The following is a 22,396-nucleotide window of genomic DNA, read 5'->3' as shown; positions in this document are numbered from 1 at the left end:
GCGCCCCCCGCCACCTCAAAGGGAATAAGTGGTGGGAAATGGATGGATGGATGTAAAGTGTATAACTTTCTAGAGATGCGTTTCTAAGTAAAAGGTAGACTACGTTGCACACTCTTGTACAGTATGTGGCAGTGCATTGTTAAATGAGAGTAATTGATAATAAAATTACAATTGAGAAGTTGCATCATTTAGTTGTAACTTCCATTGTAACTTTATTATAATTAACTGTAAAATTGCAATTCTACAGTTGCAGTAAATTGCTGTAAAGATATTAATTCAATTATTAGCCAATAATTTGCTGTGAATTTAGAATGACATTTTTTATAGTGTAAGATACAGCGCATATTTATACATTATACAGCGGTTTTCTTCCACTAAAGGCCGCGTACTGGAAAAATTAAAGTATGCAGAGACCATTTTGATATTTTCCTTTTCAAAATCAATGCACTGTATAGATATTTTTTTTTTAATGTCATCTTTGTTGGATTAGTATCAAAGTTTCAACATTTCATTGTTACATACACCTGTTTGCTCTTTCATACCACTTAAAAAAGATGGTAAACAGCTTTAAAAAGAAAAAAAAAACATTTATAGAATGTGCTCATGGGCTGCACTTTGCACACCTCTGCATTATAACATGGTAAACATACGTCATCAGTAACAATAAGTAATAGGTATTCTGTAAGAGGATAAATACTGCGGTCAAAAGGAGCTTTTTTTTTAGGTGCGAGGTTTAAGCAATAAATTGCATTGACATTGTTTTTTAAAATGGAAACTGAGGAGGCAATAACACAGCTTGATAACACTGGAACTATTCAACTAAATGTAAAAAATTTGTCTGGATAAAAAAATATATTTATTTACATCATAAACCACATGTTAGATACAGTATACTTTCTCATTTATACTATAAAAATGTTGTTTAATTCATCAAGCATTTGAACATTCATCCATCCATTCTACCGCAATCAACACCTAATCATGAACATGAGGTTAATATAAGCAATAAACCGTAAAATAAACATATTCAACTGTGATGAATAAAGCATCAAATGAAACATACATACAATGCATCGGGCAAGTGGTCACCGAGCTTCACTACATCCACATTTTGCTATTTTGTAACCTTTTCCAAAATGGAATAATCTCTACAGACAATACCCCGTGATGACAGTGTGAAAAAGTAGTAATTTTTTGCTAATTTATTAAAAGTAATAACTACATGTACGTAAGTATTCAAAGCCTTTGCTCAATACTTTGCTGGTGCACCTTTGGCAACAATTACAGCCTCAAGTCTTTTTGAATTTGATGCCACAAACTTGGCACACCTATATCTTTGGGCAGTTTTCATCCATGATGTCTCTGTACACTACTGCATTCATCTTAGTCTAGTCAGGGAGGTGACCAAGAACCTGATGGTCACTCTGTCAGAGCTACAGCTTTCCTCTGTGGAGAGAGGAGAACCTTCCAGAAGGACAACCATCTCTGCAACAATCCACCAACCAGGCCTGTGTGATAGTGGCCAGACGAAAGCTATTTCTTAGTAAAAACGTTTGCCAAAATGCACTTGAAAGACTCTCAGATCATGAGAAACCAAATTCTCTGGTCCAATAAGACCCAGATTAAACTCTTTGGCATAAATGCCAGGCATCATGTTTGGAGGAAACCAGGCACCCCTCATCACCAGGCCAATACCATCACTACAGTGAAGCATGGTGGTGGCAGCATCATGATGTTGGGATGTTTATCAGCGGCGGGGTCTGGGAGACTAGCCAGGATAGAGGGAAAGATGAATGTAGCAATGTACAGAGACATCCTAAATTGAAAACCACGCTTCTTATCCAACCTGATGGAGTATGAGAGGTTCTGAACAGAGGAATGGGCAAAGATTAATGGGTGAAACCGCCCAACGATAGGTGTGCCAAGCTTGTGGCATCGTATTCAAAAAGACATGAGGCTGTAATTTCTGCCAAAGATGCATCAACAAAGTATTGAGCAAAAACTGAGAATACATGTGAATTTTAAAGTTTTTATACATTTTGTAAAAACAAATATTGTGGAGGGGGCGTGGCCTGTGGGCCTGCAGCAAAGCGGGATGTGACAGCCAGGTGGTCCGGCCTGGTTGGGCGCCAAAATTGTGAAAGTTGCCCTCCAGTGGGTTTTTCGGACCACCAGGCATTGACATGAGAGTCCAGTTTAGATTCACAATGATGTTATTTTTTCCAAATATGGTCTTTTGGTGGCTTTTCAGCAATTGTCTTTGTCTCTCTTTCTCGCTCCGACTCTCCTTCAGCTCCAACTCCCACTCCAACAACTCTCTCCCCCTGGCTGCTGCCTTTTAACAGAGCAAAAGATGATTAGACAACCAGGCCCAGGTAGGCCATCTACGCACCTGTCGCTGATTTCGAAACCAGTCCTCGAGCACCCTGCGTCGCTGCAGCCCCGCAGGCCACGCCCCCTCCACAAATATATATGCGCATTGCCACAATGGGGCATTGTCTGTTAAATTTTGAGGACAAAAATAATTTGATTAATTTTTGAATAAGGCTGTAACATAACAAAATGCTGTGGATAGTTTTAAGATGCACTTTCTATCAATTGCCGGAAATTGAGTGATATTTCTTAGTTTTAGTAACATGTTAGAATGGGAAAATTTTGCATGAGTTTGTAAGAGATCATCTTCCCACCTGAAGTTGTTTTATTCAATCAGAGAGAAGGGAGTGTGCAAGGAGTCCAGTTTGGAGAAGGTTTCTGTAGCGACACATCGTACTGTGCTGAATCAAGCCCCTCTGTGCTGCTGCCGTCATACATGGGTGAGCCAGAATAGGGTACTGTGAACCAGTAAGACAGGCTTGGATAAGGACCGCTGGACCCTGGCAGGGACTGTTGTCACCCTCCCGGAATGGCGAGACACCGGGGTCACCGCGGCCAGGGGGGCATTGCTCATAGACCATAGGCTGGTGCAAAGACATGAACACATAATATTATAAAGTGTGCGTGTGCATGTGCGTGTGCGTGTGTCACACTGATAAAACACATTTACGGAATTACAAGAAAAAAAAAATCAAAAGCTGTGCCTAACATTAGATACATTATACACAATAATAATAATAATAATAATAATAATAATTATTATAATAATAATAATAACAATAATGTATTTTATTTGGTTTAGTGCTTTTCAGGGTACTCAAAGACGCTTTACACTGACATGCGGCCCTCGGGCCGCAATTGACGTTATTTTGCATCCGGCTTCCTCCCACCTCCAAAGACATGCGCCTGGGGTTAGGTTGATTGGCAACACTAAATTGGCTCTAGTGTGTGAATGTGGTCTGTCTATCTGTGTTGGCCCTGCGATGAGGTGGCGACTTGTCCAGGGTGTACGCCGCCTTCCGCCCGAATGCAGCTGAGATATGCTCCAGCACCCTCCGCGACCCCATAAGGGACAAGCGGTAAAAAATGGATGGATGGATGTTGACATTTAACCTAATGAGATTTGTTTTCATGAAAGCAATGTCACAGTATTTTTCTTTGCCTAATGTCCTTTACAGCAATGGTCCCCAACCACCGGTCCGATTGGTACCAGGCCGCACAAGAAATTAAAAAAAATAAAAAAAATAAAAATAAAAAGGTTTTTTTTGTTTTTTTTATTATTAAATCAACATAAAAAAACTCATTATATACATTATATACAGAGGTGGGTAGAGTAGCCAGAAATTGTACTCAAGTAAGAGTACTGTTACTTTAGAGATGTATTACTCCGGTAAAAGTAAGGAGTAGTCACCCAAATATTTACTTGAGTAAAAGAAAAAGTATGTTGTGAAAAAACTACTCAAGTACTGAGTAACTGATGAGTAACCTGTTCATTTAATGATGAAGGCAACAAGTAATGCACAAAAACATAAAAATAGCAATGAACAAATTCACAGCCAGGAATACCTCTTTAGCAACTAAAACAATAATATATATTAAATAATACATATTTGGTTTTACACTATATTGAAAAAAAAATTGAAAATGAATTTTACCTTCGCAACCTCATTATACTATTGGCTAAGTTTCATATTCATAAATGTAAGTGTTTTTTGTGCCTTTAAAAAAGATTTAGAACTCTACAATAAAACACTCTACCTCTAACAACCAAAAAGCTGTGAAAACGATGATGCTGTGTGCTGTGTTCCAAATTTAAGTTATTTACTGAGATTGAGTGAGCCTATGGCGTTGCTCTTTGTTTATTTTATATATATATATATATATATATATATATATATATATATATATATATATATATATATATATATATATATACAAATATATATATATATATATATATATATATATATATATATATATATATATATATATATTTGCATTCAAATTTAGTTACTTTGAATTTATAACCCCCTGGCACTGTTTTGTACGTTTTTTATAATGTTTTGTACTGTTTTTGTACTTACTTTGATTATTATTTTCAACTGTTTTTAAATGTTGAAATTTATAAATATAGGTTTATAAAAAAACGTTTTTTTTAAAGTGTGCAGTTAGTCATGGGATCGCCTGGCTCTGTTTGATTGGTGAAACGGAGTCAAACGTCACCAGTGACTGCATTTGATTGGTGAAACGCAGGTATGTGATAGATCCTACTTTAAAGGTCTGTCTGAAAAAAACAAAACAAACAAAGCGTGCATTAACAGATAGGTAAAAATCAGTAGCGAGTAGCAAGCTGAATGTAGATAAATGGAGGGGAGTAAAAGTAGCGTTTCTTCTCTATAAATATACTCAAGTAAAAGTATGTTGCATTAAAACTACTCCTAGAAGTACAATTCATCCCAAAAGTTACTCAAGTAGATGTAATGGAGTAAATGTAGCGTGTTACTACCCACCTCTGATTATATATCAATATAGGACAAATTCTCAAGCGTTGACCGTTCCGCAGCTACACAAAGGTTGGGGACCGCTGCTTTACAGTATATAAATATAATCTGTTATTTTGTTTTAATGAAAGCAAGGACACTTTTGTAAAACAAACAATGCGGAATAATTTTAAATTCAAAGCATTTGATCTGTTGCGTTTGGGTCGCATTGCTGCAAAGGTCGTGTCCCCAAGATGCAGGATGAACGGCAGGAAGCCGCTTGGCGGTGAGAATTATATTTTAATTCCAAAACCACGGCAAATTAACACAGTTATTGTCGCTAGGAGCGGAGGTGAAGTGTAGTACGCAAGATAAATTAGCATTGCCTGGAACATAAACGTAAACAATCGCACATAGCGAACAAGAGACCCAGGCTGAGTGGATCGCGAGGCAGGTTTATATAAGGGGCGTGATCACTACGCCACAGGTAAAAAACACTAATCAGAAAGTAATTGCCGGTGCGTACTCTAACTCAGCAGGCACAAGACACTGATGCAACGTTGATTATACATACATGTCTTTTAAAACGGTCTTTGAAACAATGTCACAAAATAGCTGTATTAGTAAACTGAAACAATGTTGGTGTTGTTGCGTCCGACCAGTCTTCCTCTCAATGGTCAATCCAAAATTATTTAGGATTGCATATATGTTGAGTAAGAAGGACCACCCAGACAGAAGAGCAATACTACCAAGTTTTACTAAAGCTTTAGGAGACCAGTCCTTACAATGCGGTAATAGCAGCATCAAGAAGCGGTCTGAAAGTCTTCAATCGACTTTTAACAAACACCTATACTTTAACACACATTTTCAAGTGTCTGTGAGTTTTCACAGGCTGCAAAACGTTTGGTGTGCCAAGGAAGTTATGTTTTCCCCTCGCAATCCATCGGGGTTTTTTCTCCATGTGGTTTTGACACCAGCCTTAGGAAATATTTGCTCAAGTTCAGCCTTTTCCTGGGTGCCACTGAATATCTGCTGGGCTGAAGTGCTTGCCTGCAGACGCATCTGACCACCTGGAGTAATATGTGTTAAATTCGTATTTTTGGGAGAGCCATGAGGACGTCACACTAAAGCTATAAAAACATTAAAACAAACAACAAAAAAAACATCCTTATCCCTGCTTGACGGCTGCTTGCCGACTTATCCAGAGAAGCCTTTTAGTGTGGCGCTCTCACACCCGCTAACATTGCACACTTGGGTGACGGCACACTTTGTCTGTTGGGTGCAAACTCACTCCTCGGAGGGGTTGTGAGCATGATAGCGTTTACTCACCAAGTGGCAGCTAAATGTTTTGAACTGGACCTGAGTCCAAAACCAAAGTTGAATCAAGTAGCATGCCTAGTTTTGTCTATCATTGTACCTAATAGTGGTAAATCAATGAAAACAAAATGAAACAATCAATTTTACAAAGTGGGCTTCACGGTGGCAGAGGAGTTAGTGCGTCTGCCTCACAATACGAAGTTCTTGCAGTCCTGGGTTCAAATCCAGGCTCGGGATCTTTCTGTGTGGAGTTTGCATGTTCTCCCCGTGAATGCGTGGGTTCCCTCCGTGTACTCCGGCTTCCTCCCACTTCCAAAGACATACACTAAATTGGCCCTAGTGTGTGAATGTGAGTGTGAATGTTGTCTGTCTATCTGTGTTGGCCCTGCGATGAGGTGGCGACTTGTCCAGGGTGTACCCTGCCTTCCGACCGATTGTAGCTGAGATAGGCGCCAGCGCCCCCCGCGACCCCGAAAGGGAATAAGCGGTAGAAAATGGATGGATGGAATTTTACAAAGTGCTGACTAAGCACCCAGTCAGATTGCTGAACCTACTCGAATAAAATTCCCTACAGAGAATGTGTACTATATGGGAATTTGTTTTGTTCTGGTGTATGTCCGGACCCCTGGATGCAGAGACGGCAGGCAAGTGTGTGCAAGAAGCCCATTTATTCAGAAAAACGCACAAAACACAAAAAAAATACACAAAGAGCAAACATGTGTGACGCACAAAGCAAAACAATCCAGCTCTGTCCAAAGGTCAGGGCTGGCATAAGAAGCATCCGGATTGGCAACCAGGGACAGGCATGTCCTGACTGCCAATCGTGAGGGATCCAGCGCTCAGACCGGAGGAGTGCTGGTAAATAGAGGCAAACAGGAAGTGGGAGGAAAAAGAGCACTAGACATGAAATAATACAAAATACAAGAAACTAATGATAACTGTCATGTGAGATCATATGCTGTGATGCATTATTGCATGTAATACACATAGTATGGGTTATTTTTGTCGTTGCAGTTGTGTAGAACAGAGTGACTGCATTACAGTAAAATGTATTTGTATTAGTACTGACAGATATGTAGAGGTTTGACAGTGAACACCTATCAAGCCACTTGTACACTGTACTTTAGCACTCATGTAGTATTATATACTGTATGGTATGTACTAGTCAATGACACAACGGTGGTGGGTCCCATTACAGGGGGGGATGAGTCTGCATACAGAGATGAGGTCCTGAAACTATCAGCGTGGTGTTCAGTGAATAATCTGGCACTGAACACCACAAAAACCAAGGAACTCATCTTTGACTTCAGGAAAAACACTGCAGACCCCGCCCCCTCTACATCAACGGCGAGGAGGTGGAGAGAGTTAGCTCCTTCAAGTTCCTCGGCACCCTCATATCTGCTGACCTGTCCTGGACCCAAAATATAACTGTGGTCATCCGGAAGGCCCAGCGGAGACTCCACTTCCTGAGGGTGCTGAGGAAAAACAGACTGGAGAGACAGCTGATGGTGACCTTCTATCGCTCGGCTGTCGAGAGCCTGCTGACGTACTGCATAACAGTGTGGTACGCCAGCTGCACTGAAGCAGACAACAGTCTGCACAAAAAAATCATCAGCTGCCCCCTCCCCTCCCTGAAGGATTTACATTACTCCCGTTGCCTCAAGAAAGCTAAAACCATCACCAAAAAGACAGCACACACCCTGGCTACCACCTGTTCCACCTGCTACCATCAGGCAGGCGCTACAGGTGCATCAGAGCCAGAACAAACAGGCTCAGAGACAGCTTTTTTCCCCAGAGCTGTCACCATGTGGAACTCTAACTTATGATAATAATAATTCACCCCTATACAATTTCATGCCCTAATACCCTACTGTGCAATACTACCCTTCGAGTGCAAACCGTCCGACACTTGTTATTTATTACTTCGGTACTCTTGTCTTGTTCCGTATATTGTACAGTATTTTGTATTTCTATAGTGTTTTGTAGATTGTACAGGATTGCTTGTTATTTTTATTGGATAGTAGTCTGTTTATTTCAATTGTTAGTTTTTCTTTGATTACCTATTGTGTAATTGGGGCGGCATAGCTCGGTTGGTAGAGTGGCCGTGCCAGCAACTTGAGAGTTGCAGGTTCGATTCCCGCTTGTGCCATCCTAGTTACTGCCGTTGTGTCCTTGGGCAAGACACTTTACCCACCTGCTCCCAGTGCCACCCACACTGGTTTAAATGTAACTTAGATATTGGGTTTCACTATGTAAAGCGCTTTGTGTCACTTGAGAAAAGCGCTATATAAATATAATTCACATTTATTTTACCCCATATTTGTTCCCACAACCGCACTTTAAATTGGAGTCTTTAATCTCGTTATATGCAAATATGACAATAAAGTCTATTCTATTCTATTCAATTCTAGTACATCTAATTGTGCAGACCCCTGATGCACATGAGTGAAATTCAACATACTGATGAGATGATGAAAAGATGCCCACAAACACGGCAAATTACTCCATCATGAATCAAATAAATAATTTGCTCTACCACATAATGCCTGCAGATTATCCTAATGCAGCAGGAATTGAATGAAAAACATACCCTACATTGGCTGCAGCTGTGAACTTTATGTTCTCGTGCATGTGCGGAATTTACTCCTGGGAGAGTAGATGTGGAGCTGCCGTCTCTCCATGTTTGCTTGTATATTGGTGCGATTTTACACGGCTGGAAGAGGCTTGTCAGCGTCAAGATCCCACTTGCTTTCTGAACAAGTTGCTAATGTCTCAGAGCCAATGTGGCCAAAAAATACTGGTTATTTTATGGTGTTTTAAGATCACCACAGATTACATTTACTCCCTCACTTTGGGCACTCAAATGTATCCCTCTTGCCTAGTTTAACCATAACTGAATCTATTCTAATATATATATATATATATATATATATATATATATATATATATATATATATATATATATATATATACAGTCGTGGTCAAAAGTTTACATACACTTGTAAAGAACCTAATGTCATGGCTGTCTTGAGTTTCCAATAATTTCTACCACTCTTATTTTTTAGTGATAGAGTGATTGGAGCACATACTTGTTGGTCACAAAAAACCTCCATGAAGTTTCCTTCTTTTATGAATTTATAATGGGTCTACTGAAAATGTGACCAAATCTGCTGGGTCAAAAGTATACATAAAGCAATGTTAATATTTGGTTACACGTCCCTTGGCAAGTTTCACTGTAATAAGGCGCTTCTGGGAAACTTCTGGTTGAATTTTTGACCACTCCTCTTGACAAAATTGATGCAGTTCAGCTAAATGTGTTGATCGTCTGACATGGACTTGTTTCTTCAGCATTGTCCACACGTTTAAGTCAGGACTTTGGGAAGGCCATTCTAAAACATTAATTCTAGCCAAATTTATCCATTCCTTTACCACTTTTGATGTGTGTTTGGGTCATTGTGTCATAATGTGTTGATGCATCGGTATTGTTTGACTCATCACTAATATTAATGCTTTACAACATGGACCAGCATGTTAGAGTTGGATGAGTCACAAACCTGGGGGGAGGATTGAGGTCAAAGTATCTTCGATTACTAGAAGGGTTCTGATGTTTTCCTCAAGTTGACAGAAGGTCTGCAGTCCATACCTGCATCATCAACAAGATCCAGAGTCATATTCCCACATATTCTGCAATGTACTGTATGAAATTTGAAAAAAGTAGGTGAAAGACACATCATGCGGATGCGCTGGGACACATCAGTGATGTTGTTTCCTGCGATCATCGGGGGTCCCCTCAGCCCTGGCGACCTGGCCAGGGTGATCAATCCCCAGCCTGTGTCCCAGCAGCATTTGCCCACGGTTCTGCCCTCTTACCTATAAAGGCTTAGTGGCCACATGCGTGGACAGCACCTTTTAGCTCTTATTTCCAAAATGGTGTACACTACTGAATTGGGGTCTTATGGCCGCTTATGTGGACACTTATACTGCCATCTGGTGGTGTCAGAAGAGTACAACATACAATGGAATTTGGGGGAAAAAAAGTGTAAAAATAAGAATTAGCATGTCACTGAACATGAAGTACACGTTTGTGTACTCATGGACTAAGTACATCATATCAAAAGGTGATTCTTAGTTTTTATTGTAATTAGGGTCCAATAATCCCGAGTAGCAAAGATAAATAAGAGGTTAATCCAAAGCCATCTTGTGGCTTTCTCTGCGACTTTAGTAGCAATTTTGCCTCTGCAGAGTGACCGCCCTGCAAATCCCCGACAGCCCACCTCCAGAGGCTCACATATTGTTTTCCAGCCTTGTCTCCTACACTCTTCCTCCAGCTCCTGGTATTTGGCACGCTTCCTCTCATTGGCCTCGTCCATGCGTTCTTCCCAAGGCACAGTTAGCTCCAGAATAATCAGCTGCCGGGTGGAATCTGAGACAATGACCATGTCTGGGCAGAGCCTGGTTGATGTAATCCTAGAAGGGAACTTCTCTTGCCTGCCCAGGTCCACTTCCAGTTGCCAGTCGTTGGCGTGAGGTGAGGAGGCCGGACTGCGCCCAGTGGTGGTATGTTGGGTTTCTCTCCAGCTCTGTGGAATGCGATGGTCTTTGGCTTGTGTAGACTTTTGTTGGTGTTGATGGCAGTGGCGATGCTGTCAGCGACTGCCCTAAGCAACTGGTCGTGACGCCGGCGATAGCGCCCGTCTCCAAGAGCTTTTGGGTAGCTGCTGAGTGCGTGTTCCAGGGAGTCCTGTCCTGAGCAGCGGGGGGCAGGATGGTGTCTCCGTTTTATTCCAGACATGGAGACACTAGAAGAAAGTGTGACTTAAAGGCCTACTGAAACCCACTACTACCGACCACGCAGTCTGATAGTTTATATATTAATGATGAAATATTAACATTGCAACACATGCCAATACGGCCTTTTAGTTTACTAAACTGCAATTTAAAATTTCCCGAGAGGTATCCTGTTGAAAACTTTGTGGAATGATGATGCGTATGATGCGCGTGACGTCACCGGTGGTAGCGGACATGTTCTCCCAGCACCGAACACGGCTAAAAGTAGTCTGTTTTTATCGCATAATTACACAGTATTCTGGACATCTGTGTTGCTTTGTTCAATTAATAATGGAGACTACAAATGTTGGTGGAAAGCGGTGTATTTTGGCCGGCTGTAGCAACACAAACACAGCCGGTGTTTCTTTGCTTGTTGTGAAGCTTTAATATGGAACAGAGCGGTTAAGCGAACATGGTTCTCTACCACATGTCCAACGGCAGGTTTCGGTGAGAAAATTGTGGTCATAAGTCGGCTCTTACCGTAGACATGAGTGGAGCTTGCGTCGTTCGTGTAAAAAGAGGCAGCTGCAACTCTCTTGCCTCCTCCGTGGCTTCCCTCAGAGACACTGGCGGTCATCCCACCCCTCCGACTTTCAGGTATGATTATATAATCTCACTAAAACACTGGTAACACAATAAGCAGATAAGGGGTTTTCCAGAATTATTTTAGTAAATGTGTCTAATAACATCTGAATCGCTCCTGCCCTCGTCTTGTTTTTTCTTTCTTATTGTCCTTCACTCTCACTATCCTCATCCACGAATCTTTCATCCTCGCTCAAATTAATGGGGAAATTGTCGCTTTCTCGGTCCGAATCGCTCTAGCTGCTGGTGGCTATGATTGTAAACAATGTGAGGATGTGAGGAGCTCTACACCCTGTGACGTCCCTCGCACATCGTCTGCTACTTCCAGTACAGGCAAGGCTTTTTTATTAGCGACCAAAAGTTGCAAACTTTATCGTCGAGGTTCTCTACTAAATCCTTTCAGCAAAAATATGGCAATATCGCGAAATGATCAAGTATGACACAAAGAATGGACCGGCTATCCCCGTTTAAAGAAGAAAATCTCATTTCAGTAGGCCTTTAAGATCTTCTATCGTTGGAAATGCATCTGCTTTGAGTGTCGCAGGATATCCACACATTCTTGCCACCTCTGTGCCATCTCTGTCGTAGCATAGCTGTCGTCGGTACAGTGTGCAGAACAAACAAGGGACTTTTGCATCTTTTGACCACAGTTGCAACTTGAATCCGTCCCTGTTCGTGTTGTTACACCCTCCGACAACACACCGACGAGGCATGATGTCTCCAAGGTACCGGAAAACAGTCGAAAAAACTGAAAATAACAGAGCTGATTTGACTTGGTGTGTGTAATGTGTTTGAGAAAATGGCGGGTCGCTTCACGATGTGACGTCACGGGTGAAAGGTCATCGCTCCGACAGGCGAACAATTGAAAGGCGTTTTAAATCGCCAAATTCACTCTTTTAGAGTTCGGAAATTGGTTAAAAAAAAACATATGGCCTTTTTTCTGTAACATCAAGGTATATATTGACGCTTACATAGGTCTGGTGATAATGTTCCCCTTTAACAAAAACCCCGGTAGCCTTTTTCTTTGCGTCCTTTCTCATTGACAGGAAGTGACGATTGTCAAGCGACGTCAAACGGTGCGGTGTGGAAGACGTAGGAGGTTGTTGGGATTTTAAGGATGCAGATGAACGAGGTATCAGCTTGAAGTAAAATGGTGTATTTATTATTTAAAGAAGCAAAAACAAAAGGAGAAAGTCGAAGGGAAGGGCTCCAGACTGTCCAAATTAAGGTCCATGGGCCACATGTGGCCCGTTAGGCTTTTCAATCTGGCCCGCCAGACATTCCCAAACAAGGTTTTTTTTAGATCTTTAAGATGGAAACTGTAGCTGCCATTATGATGTGCAGGGATGTTTTCAAATGACCGTAAGTCTTGAACTATACAAAGTAGTTCAATGGTTGCAATCTGCACTTTTGCATGATATACTACTTATCATGGTAATCTAATTCAGTGGTTCTCAACCTTTTTTTAGTGATGTACCTACCCCCTGTGAAAATTTTTTTTTAATTCAAGTACCTCCTAATCAGAGCAAAGCATTTTTGGTTAAAGAAAAGAGATAAAGCGGTAAAATACAGCACTTTGTCATCAGTTTCTGATTTATTAAATTGTACAACAGTGCAAAATATTGCCTATTAGTAGTGGTCTTTCTTGAACTATTTGGAAAAAAAGATATCAAATTTACTAAAAACTTGTTGAAAAATAAACAAGTGATTCAATTATAAATAAAGATTTCTACACATGACTTCAACTTAAAGTGCCCTCTTTGGGGATTGTAATAGAGATATATCAGATTGTAGGTGGGGATTTTTTTACCCTTCACGTTGTGTTTTACGCGGTGTTTGTTGCATTTTTGTTGCGTTCAGCTTGATTGTAAAATATGTTGATGGAGAGGGAAGGTGACGTTCATATGTTGTCAATAGCCAGTCTTTTATCCTGCATAGTTGATATTGTAAATTCCACATTTTTTATTTTCATGTACATTCTGGGTCTCTCATTCAGTAAACAAATTAAAAATTCCATTCCGTTTTCTAAGGCGGTCTGTCCATGACCTTTTTAGCATTCAATCAGACATTATTGTGAGGTTTGCTATTAGTGTTCCTAAAAAGAAATATACCGGCCCCCAGACACAATGTTGTCTCTAAATTTAGTAATCCCCTGCTATAGGCTATTAGAAGCTAGCAGCTACACAACAGCTAAGCACACAATAGCCCACAAGCTGAAATACATGTGTAACTAAACGAAACACATTTGTCAACATAAGCAAATATGAAATAACGATGGCTGTATATTACTTAATAATACAACGTGTATCTGAGTACAAGCACGAGTAAACATCAGTTTGTATCAGCGATTTAAAATGCATGCCGGTATATTATTGATACTTGTTATTTTGCTGATATTTGACCGATTCTTCGTCTCTGTCAGGCTTGGACTTGGTCTTGGGTTGTTTTCCCGAGGTGCGAAGCGATTGGAGTGAAAATGGCGTGAAGGTAGGTACATATTTAATTTATTTACTCAAAAAATATAAACAGGAACAAACAAAAAAACGTTTACAATGGAGGTACAAAACTTGGGCTATGAAACAAAAGACTAGCACAAAGGCTATAAACTATAAACACGAAACAAAACACTTGTGCTATGGCATGAATGACAAAAACTTACGTGGACAAAATGAACATTATAGCAAGGCATGAAGCAGATAATCGAGGTCGTGAAGAAGGTGATGTTGCCAGACTGACTACCTGGTAACTGTGGCTTAAATAATGGACATGATCAGTGAAAACAGGTGTGAGACAAGACAGGTGAACTGATTGGTCGTCATGGTAAAACAGGGAGTGAAAAAAAAAGAACTTACCAAAGGTACCTGGTATTCCTAGGAAGTCTCCCATCCAAGTACAAACCTGGCCAGACACTGCTTAGCTTTGAGAACAGATGAGATTGGGGATGCTCAGGGTAGTATGGCCATACAAAATTCATGATCAGACATGACAGATGAAAACTAAATCAGTTGGCATGGTAACAAGACAAACAAGGAAATGCAAAACAGAACTAAATGTCCAAAAAACTAAACATAGTATGACCAAAACAAAACATGAAACATAGGCGTGACAGTCTCAATACAGGATCGGGACACCCTGAGTCAGAACAAGAGTAGAGTGTTGTAAGAAGTCACACTGTTTGTACATTTATTGATTGTATCACAATTATATAAGGATCATTGCTGCATGTTTAAAGCAACCAAGCTTTGGAATGGTACTGTGCGAAATTGTTGCTAAAAACTGTGGCATTTAAAGTTAATCTTGGATACATGCAGCTGAGATAGGCTCCAGCACCCCTCGCATCTCCAAAAGGGACAAGCGGTAGAAAATGGACGGATGGACATCATATAAAGTCAAATTAAATGTAGCATTTTGACAATCATAGCTGCTGTATTTATGAGAGGAAGCATTAATACCCTCTTTTGTGTACCCGCTGGGTGTCGTAGTGTCTTTGTCTCCTGTCTTTGCTGCCCTAAGAATAGACCTTTTGTGTTAGTACAAGGGCACACTGATGGTGGCGAGCATCCCTGAGACGGTGCATACTCGAATAAACCTCCAGATGGTGCTGCAGGACCGGACAATTAAAGATACAAGACCAGGGGTCAGATTTCATCACTGGTGTCTAGTTTGTCATTGGGACACCTGAACACTGAGCAGTACTTTGCAATATACTGACTTTAAACTGTAAATATGTTTGATGTGTTCCATTAGAACAGTGTTTTTCCAACCACTGTGTCGCGCCCTGGGAGATGATGTCATTTCATCTGATTGGGTTAATAATATTTTGTGCAAAGCAGTATTTATAATCTGCAAATAATGTGCAGTTGTTGAGTGTCTGTGCTGTCTGGAGCTCAGCGGAGTAACCATGTAATACTCATCCATATCAGTAGGTGGCAGCAGGTAGCTAATTGCTTTGTGGATGTCGGGAGCATGGTTTGTCGTGATTACAATATGCAAACGACAGCGGGAGGCAGAGTGAAGGTAAAAAGTTATCTAATGCTTAAAGGGGAACATTATCACAATTTCAAAAGGGTTAAAAACAATAAAAAATCAGTTCCCAGTGGCTTGTTGTATTTTTCAAAGTTTTTTTCAAAATTTTACCGGTCCCGGAATATCCCTAAATAAAGCTTTAAAGTGCCTTATTTTTGCTATCTTCGAAACCACTATCCATTTCCCTGTGACGTCATACAGGGCTGCCAATACAAACAACATGGCGGTTACCACAGCAAGACATAGCGACATTAGCTCGGATTCAGACTCGGATTTCAGCGGCTTAAGCGATTCAACAGATTACGCATGTATTGAAACAGATGGTCGGAGTATGGAGGCAGATAGCGAAAATGAAATTGAAGAAGAAACTGAAGCTATTGTGCGAATAGCTATTGACGCTATTCGGCCATAGCGTGGGTGTACCTAATGAAGTGGCCCATAGCATGGCTGCCTTATTAGCACCGCCGGTAAACTGTGTAGACCAAAAGATCAGGACTTTTGCATCTTGTGACATTGGAGCAACTTAAATCCGTCGATTGGTAAGTGTTTGTTTCGCATTAAATGTGGGTATCTAGTTTCAAATGTACATACAGCTAGCGTAAATAGCATGTTAGCATCGATTAGCGTGGCATGTTAGCATCGATTAGCTGGCAGTCATGACGTGACCAAATATGTCTGATTAGCACATAAGTCAACAACATCAACAAAACTCATCTTTGTGATTTCGTTGACTTAATCGTTGCAAATGCATCTGCAGGTTATCCATACATCTCTGTGTCATGTCTGTCTCAGCATCGCCGGTCAAATGTGAAGACACTCTGGTACATTCAATGGGGGTCTGGCGGCAGCTTTCTTGCCAGTGGTGCAACTTGAATCCTTCCCTGTTAGTGTTGTTACACCCTCCGACAACACACCGACGAGGCATGATGTCTCCAAGGTTCCAAAAAATAGTCGAAAAAACGGAAAATAACAGAGCTGAGACCCGGTGTTTGTAATGTGAAAATTAATATGGTAGGTGTGTTACCTCGGTAACGTCACGTTCTGACGTCATCGCTAAAAGACCGATAAACAGAAAGGCGTTTAATTTGCCAAAATTCACCCATTTAGAGTTCGGAAATCGGTTAAAAAAATACATGGTCTTTTTTCTGCAACATCAAGGTATATATTGACGCTTGCATAGGTTTGGTGATAATGTTCCCCTTTAAACCAAAAATAAACAAATGGCGAGTGCCGCTAAGAAAAGGCATTGCAGCTTAGGGATGGCTATGCAAAACGAAACTAAAACTGAACCAGCTACAAAATAAACAAAAAACAGAATGCTGGACTACAGCAAAGACTTACAGTGTGTGGAACAGCAGACGGCGTCCACAAAGTACATCCGTACATGACATGACAATCAACAACAAAATAGGAAACAGTCCGCACAGGAAAACAGCAAAAAACTCAAAGTAAGTCACGGCGTGATGTGACAGGTGGTGACAGTACACCTACTTTGAGACAAGAGCTATATTGATTAGATTAGATTAGATTAGATTAGATTAGATTAGATTAGATTAGTACTTTATTTATTCCGTCAGGAGAGTTCCTTCAGGAAAATTACAATTTTCAGCACAATCCCATTCAAGATCAGACAAACATTACAGGGAGACAGAACAGGATCGCTGACGGGTCTGCCGGCTTCCAGCGCCCCTTACAAAAAAGTTGACATACAGGTAAACAGGGGGGGGGGAGAATAGAAGATTAAAATGAAATAAAAAAATAAAAAAAATGCATTGTTGGTTATGGTTTAAAGTCATATCCAACAATTGCGAGAACGACTTTTTACTGTCAATATCGCCTGCAGTCAAAGCGTTGAGGGGTTCCGGTTTGGTGGTCGCGGGATTAGGTCTCTGATTTTTGCGGATGATGTGGTCCTGATGGATTCATCTGGCCGGGATCTTCAGCTCTCACTGGATCGGTTCGCAGCCGAGTGTGAAGCGGCCGCAATGAGAATCATCCTCCTCCAAATCTGAGTCTAGGAGTCTTGTTCATGAGTGGGGGAAGAGTGGATCGTGAGATCGACAGGCGGATCGGTGCGGCGTATTCAGTAATGCGGACATTGTATCGATCCGTTGTGGTGAAGAAGGAGCTGAACCGGAAGGTAAAGCTCTCAATTTACCGGTCGATCTACGTTCCCATCCTCACCTATGGTCATGAGCTTTGGGTCATGACCGAAAGGATAAGATCACGGGTACAAGCGGCCGAAATGAGTTTCCTCCGCCGTGTGGCGGGGCTCTCCCTTAGCGATAGGGTGAGAAGCTCTGTCATCCGGGAGGAACTCAAAGTAAAGCCGCTGCTCCTCCACATCGAAAGGAGCCAGATGAGGTGGTTCGGTAATCTGGTCAGGATGCCACCCAAACGCCTCCCGAGGGAGGTGTTTAGGGCACGCCCAACCGGTAGGAGGCCACAGGGAAGACCCAGGACACGTTGGGAAGACTATGTCTCCCGGCTGGCCTGGGAACGCCTCGGGATCCCCCGGGAAGAGCTAGACGAAGTGGCTGGGGGGAGGGAAGTCTGGGCTTCCCTGCTTAGGCTACTACCCCCGCAACCCGACCTCGGATAAGCGGAAGAAGATGGATGGATCGCCGCTGAGTTTCTTTTTTTTTTTAATGTTTTCTGCTAGTGGTGTGCCTCAGGATGTTTCCAATGAAGAAAATGTGCCTTGGCTTAAATAAGGTTGAAAAACACTGCACTAGAACATGTCACCTCATATGCATGCTGATGTGGGTCATCAACTGCATTCCTCCTCCAGGATTCATCATTTCTTAAATATGTCTGTCAGCATCAATAATTTACAATGTCATGTTTGGGGGGTGGAAAAAAAAATCACCCTGTCCGAAGATTAAAGAAATAATGATTTTTTTTCCGCCATCCTTTAATCTCATCTGCCTAGCACGCCCACGCACCAGCCTGGCATTGTGTTCTTGCTACGTGCAACACATTTGACATTCAGTGTTTCTCAAATAAATGAGCTTTTTTTTTTTGTTTCGAACGATTTCATACAATCTACTTTTTGAGCTTGCGGGGGTCCCTCAACAGGTTAAAATGTTTTGCAGGTTGGGTTGGTGCAGAAGGTCGCTGTTTTGTGTGTGTTTTTGTTCTTTTAGCCCCAAAAAGCGGATTCAGGCTGAGGATTTATCAGCACGGTTGCCACAGTAATAGTCGCACACTGTCTGCTGCGTGTCAGCGAGGTGCCAGAGGCAGCATCTATCTAAGGTACATTGCCACCATCCATCAGGGGAGAAAGAATAGGGCTGTCCTATGGAGGACGGCCCCAGGCTGATAGATCATGACCATGCATGCCTCGATTTACGGACTTAGTGTGTTCTTGAACAGGTTTCGGAAACTGAAAAGTTAGTGTATTGAAACCAATTCCTCCATGAGAAACAATGTAAAGAAGAATAATGGTTTCAAGCCTCGAATGAAGCACAAACCCCAAAACTAGTGAAGTGGGCACGTTGTGTAAATTGTAAATAAAAACAAAATACAATGATTTGCAAATCCTTTTCAACTCATATTGAATTGAAAAGACTCCATCCATCCATCCATCCATTTTCTACCGCTTATTCCCTTTCGGGGTCGCGGGGGGCGCTGGCGCCTATCTCAGCTACAATCGGGCGGAAGGCAGGGTACACCCTGGACAAGTCGCCACCTCATCGCAGGGCCAACACAGATAGACAGACAACATTCACACTCACATTCACACACTAGGGCCAATTTAGTGTTGCCAATCAACCTATCCCCAGGTGCATGTCTTTGGAGGTGAGAGGAAGCCGGAGTACCCGCAGGGAACCCACGCATTCACGGGGAGAACATGCAAACTCCACACAGAAAGATCCCGAGCCTGCAAAGACAAAATACTTAACGTCCGTACTGGAAAACTTTATTTTTGGCAAATATTACCTCATTTGGAATTTGGTGCCTGCAACATGTTTCAAAAAGCTGGCACAAGTGGCAAAAAAGACTGAGAAAGTTGAGGAATGCTCATCAAAGCCTTATTTGGAACATCCCACAGGTGAACAGGCTAATTGGGAACAGGTGGGTGCCATGATTGGGTATAAAAGCAGCTTCCATGAAATGCTCAGTCATTCATAAACAAGGATGGGGCGAGGGTCACCACTTTGTGAACAAATGCGTGAGCTAATTGTCCAAAAGTTTAGGAACATTTCTCAATGAGCTGTTGCAAGGAATTTAGGGATTTCACCATCTACGGTCCGTAGTACCATCAAAATATTTAGAGAATCTGGAAAAAATCACTGCACGTAAGCGATGATATTACAGACCTTCGATCCCTCAGGCGGAACTGCGTCAAAAAGTGTGTGTAAGGGATATGGGCTCAGGAACAATTCAGTAACAACAGTTCGTTGCTACATCTATAAGTGCAAGTTAAAACTCTACCATGCAAAGCGTAAGCCATTTATCAACAACACCCAGAAAGGCTGCCAGCTTAGCTGGGCCAGAGCTCATCTAAGATGGATTGATGCAAAGTAGAAACGTGTTCTGCGGTCTGGCGAGTCCCCATTTCAAATTGTTTTTGGAAACTGTGGACGTTGTGTCCTCTGTAACAAAGAGGAAAAGAACCATCTGGATTGTTACAGGCGCAAAGTTCAAAATCCAGCATCTGTGTTAGTATGGGGGTGTATTAGGGCCCAAGGCATGGGTAACTTACCCTTACCCATCTGTGAAAGCACCATTAACGCTGAAAGGTACATATGTTGCCATCCAAGCAACGTTATCATGGACGCCCCTGCTAATTTCAGCAAGACAATGCCAAGCTACATGTTACAGCGTGACTTCATAGTAAAAGTGTGGCCTGCCTGTAGTCCAGACCTGTCTCCCATTGAAAATGTGTGGCGCAATATAAAGCCTAATATACCACAATGGGGACCCCGGACTGTTGAAAAACTTAAGCTGTGCATCAAGCAAGAATGGGAAATAATTCCACCTGAAAAGCTTCAAAAATTGGTCTCGTCATTTCCCAAACATTAACTGAGTGTTGTTTTACAGTGGTAAAAATGCCACTGTGCCAGCATTTTTGCAATGTGTTGCTGCCATTAAATTGTAAGTTAGTGATTATTTGCATAAAAAATAAGATTTGTGTTTGAACATTAAATATCTTGTATTTGCAGTCAATTCAGTTGAATAAAGGTTGAAAAGGATTTGCAATAATTGTATTGTGTTTTTATTTACGAATTACACAGCGTGCCAACTTCACTGATTTTGGGTTTTGTACATGTCTTAGGAGAGATTTGTCCACGTTAAACACAATATAAAGCACTACACAGTACTATATATTAAACATAACAAGGGGGCGATGGATCATTTTCCTATTTCATGACAAAGTCAAAACAACAACAACTCGCTGAACTGTCCTCATTTGCAGCCACCCAGCCGACACACCGTCACTATTCCTGTGGTGCACTCACAGTTTGAAATCACAAAAGTCCCTAACTTCAACAGCCAGGTCGCTACAGTGATTGTGAATAAGAAAATAAATAAATAAAATCACTTTACTTTGTTGGTTAATCTTCTTGCCGTGCAGCAGAAGAAGTGAAGTGAATTATATTTATAAAGCGCTTTTCTCTGGTGACTCAAAGCGCTTTTTACATGGTGACACCCAATATCTAAGTCACATTTAAACCAGTGTGGGTGGCACTGGGAGCAGGTGGGTAAAGTGTCTTGCCCAAGGACACAACGGCAGTGACTAGGATGGCGGAAGCGGCAATCGAACCTGCAACCCTCAAGTTGCTGGCACGGCCACTCTACCAACCGAGCTATACCGCCCCACTAAGAACGTTAGTGGGGGAGGCAGTGTCGACAACGCTGTGGCTACATCCTGAATGTTTTTAACCGCACATCATTGCTTTCTTGGGCTAGGTAAACCAGAAAAAGGTAGTAAAAATGCTATTTAAAATAACACTTAAAAGCCCACAAAGCAGCATTTAGCACAGTAGCCTACAGATAGAAAAGTTTGTATAATGATGGGTTTGTAAACTAAGGTTCCACTTTATACTATAAGTGCTAATGATACCATTGTCATCTCTTCCTAGAACAGCTTCAAGCCCCCAGCCGACAGCAATGAATACCACTGTTGTGAGAAAAGGCCAACAAACAAGACACAATACAGCACAATAAAGAAATACACTACTTTGGAGTCAGATGATGTCATCATCAGTGGACCCCTTAGGGGCCTCAAGGAAGTCTTGGTACGACTGTGTTCAGCCATGATCTCAGTCTGCTTCCGTGCTACAATAAATCCACTATGTGTGTCTGTGACGTAATCTTAACACATTAGTGAAGTGAATTATATTTATATAGCGCTTTTCTCGAGTGACTCAAAGCGCTTTACATAGTGAAACCCAATATCTAAGTTACATTTAAACCAGTGTGGGTGGCACCGGGAGCAGGTGGGTAAAGTGTCTTGCCCAAGGACACAACGGCAGTGACTAGGATGGCGGAAGAGGGAATCGAACCTGCAACCCTCAAGTTACTGGCACGGCCACTCTACCAACCGAGCTATGCCGCCCCATTAGACGTACAATCTGTCAGCCTATTTATTCAGCACCTTTGGAAGAGGTACTTTTTGCACACCGTACTTCTCGCGTTGTTGTTGTTTTTGACGTACTTTACAGTAAATAGTAGGACAGATGCAGTGGGCGGGTTAAAAAAAAAATCAATTAGATTCGGTCAATCATGAATGGAACCATCAACCAATCAGAAACATTATGGCACGAACAAACTGCAAATTAAAG

General features: G+C 41.6%; 1 long non-coding RNA gene across 1 annotated transcript; it reads left to right on the top strand.

Moving 5' to 3' along the window:
* The first annotated feature begins 10,608 nt into the window (after positions 1-10,608).
* On the top strand, positions 10,609-21,915 carry LOC133558773 (uncharacterized). The gene is made up of 3 exons (XR_009807984.1): positions 10,609-10,727; positions 14,002-14,066; positions 21,695-21,915. It is a non-coding gene; the product is annotated as an uncharacterized LOC133558773 (long non-coding RNA).
* The last annotated feature ends 481 nt before the right edge of the window (positions 21,916-22,396 follow it).

Source organism: Nerophis ophidion, linkage group LG09, assembly GCF_033978795.1.
Source record: "Nerophis ophidion isolate RoL-2023_Sa linkage group LG09, RoL_Noph_v1.0, whole genome shotgun sequence".
Taxonomy (NCBI): domain Eukaryota; kingdom Metazoa; phylum Chordata; class Actinopteri; order Syngnathiformes; family Syngnathidae; genus Nerophis; species Nerophis ophidion.
The sequence above is the reverse complement of the archived record's forward strand: the minus strand, read 5'-3'. Positions and strand labels throughout refer to the sequence as shown.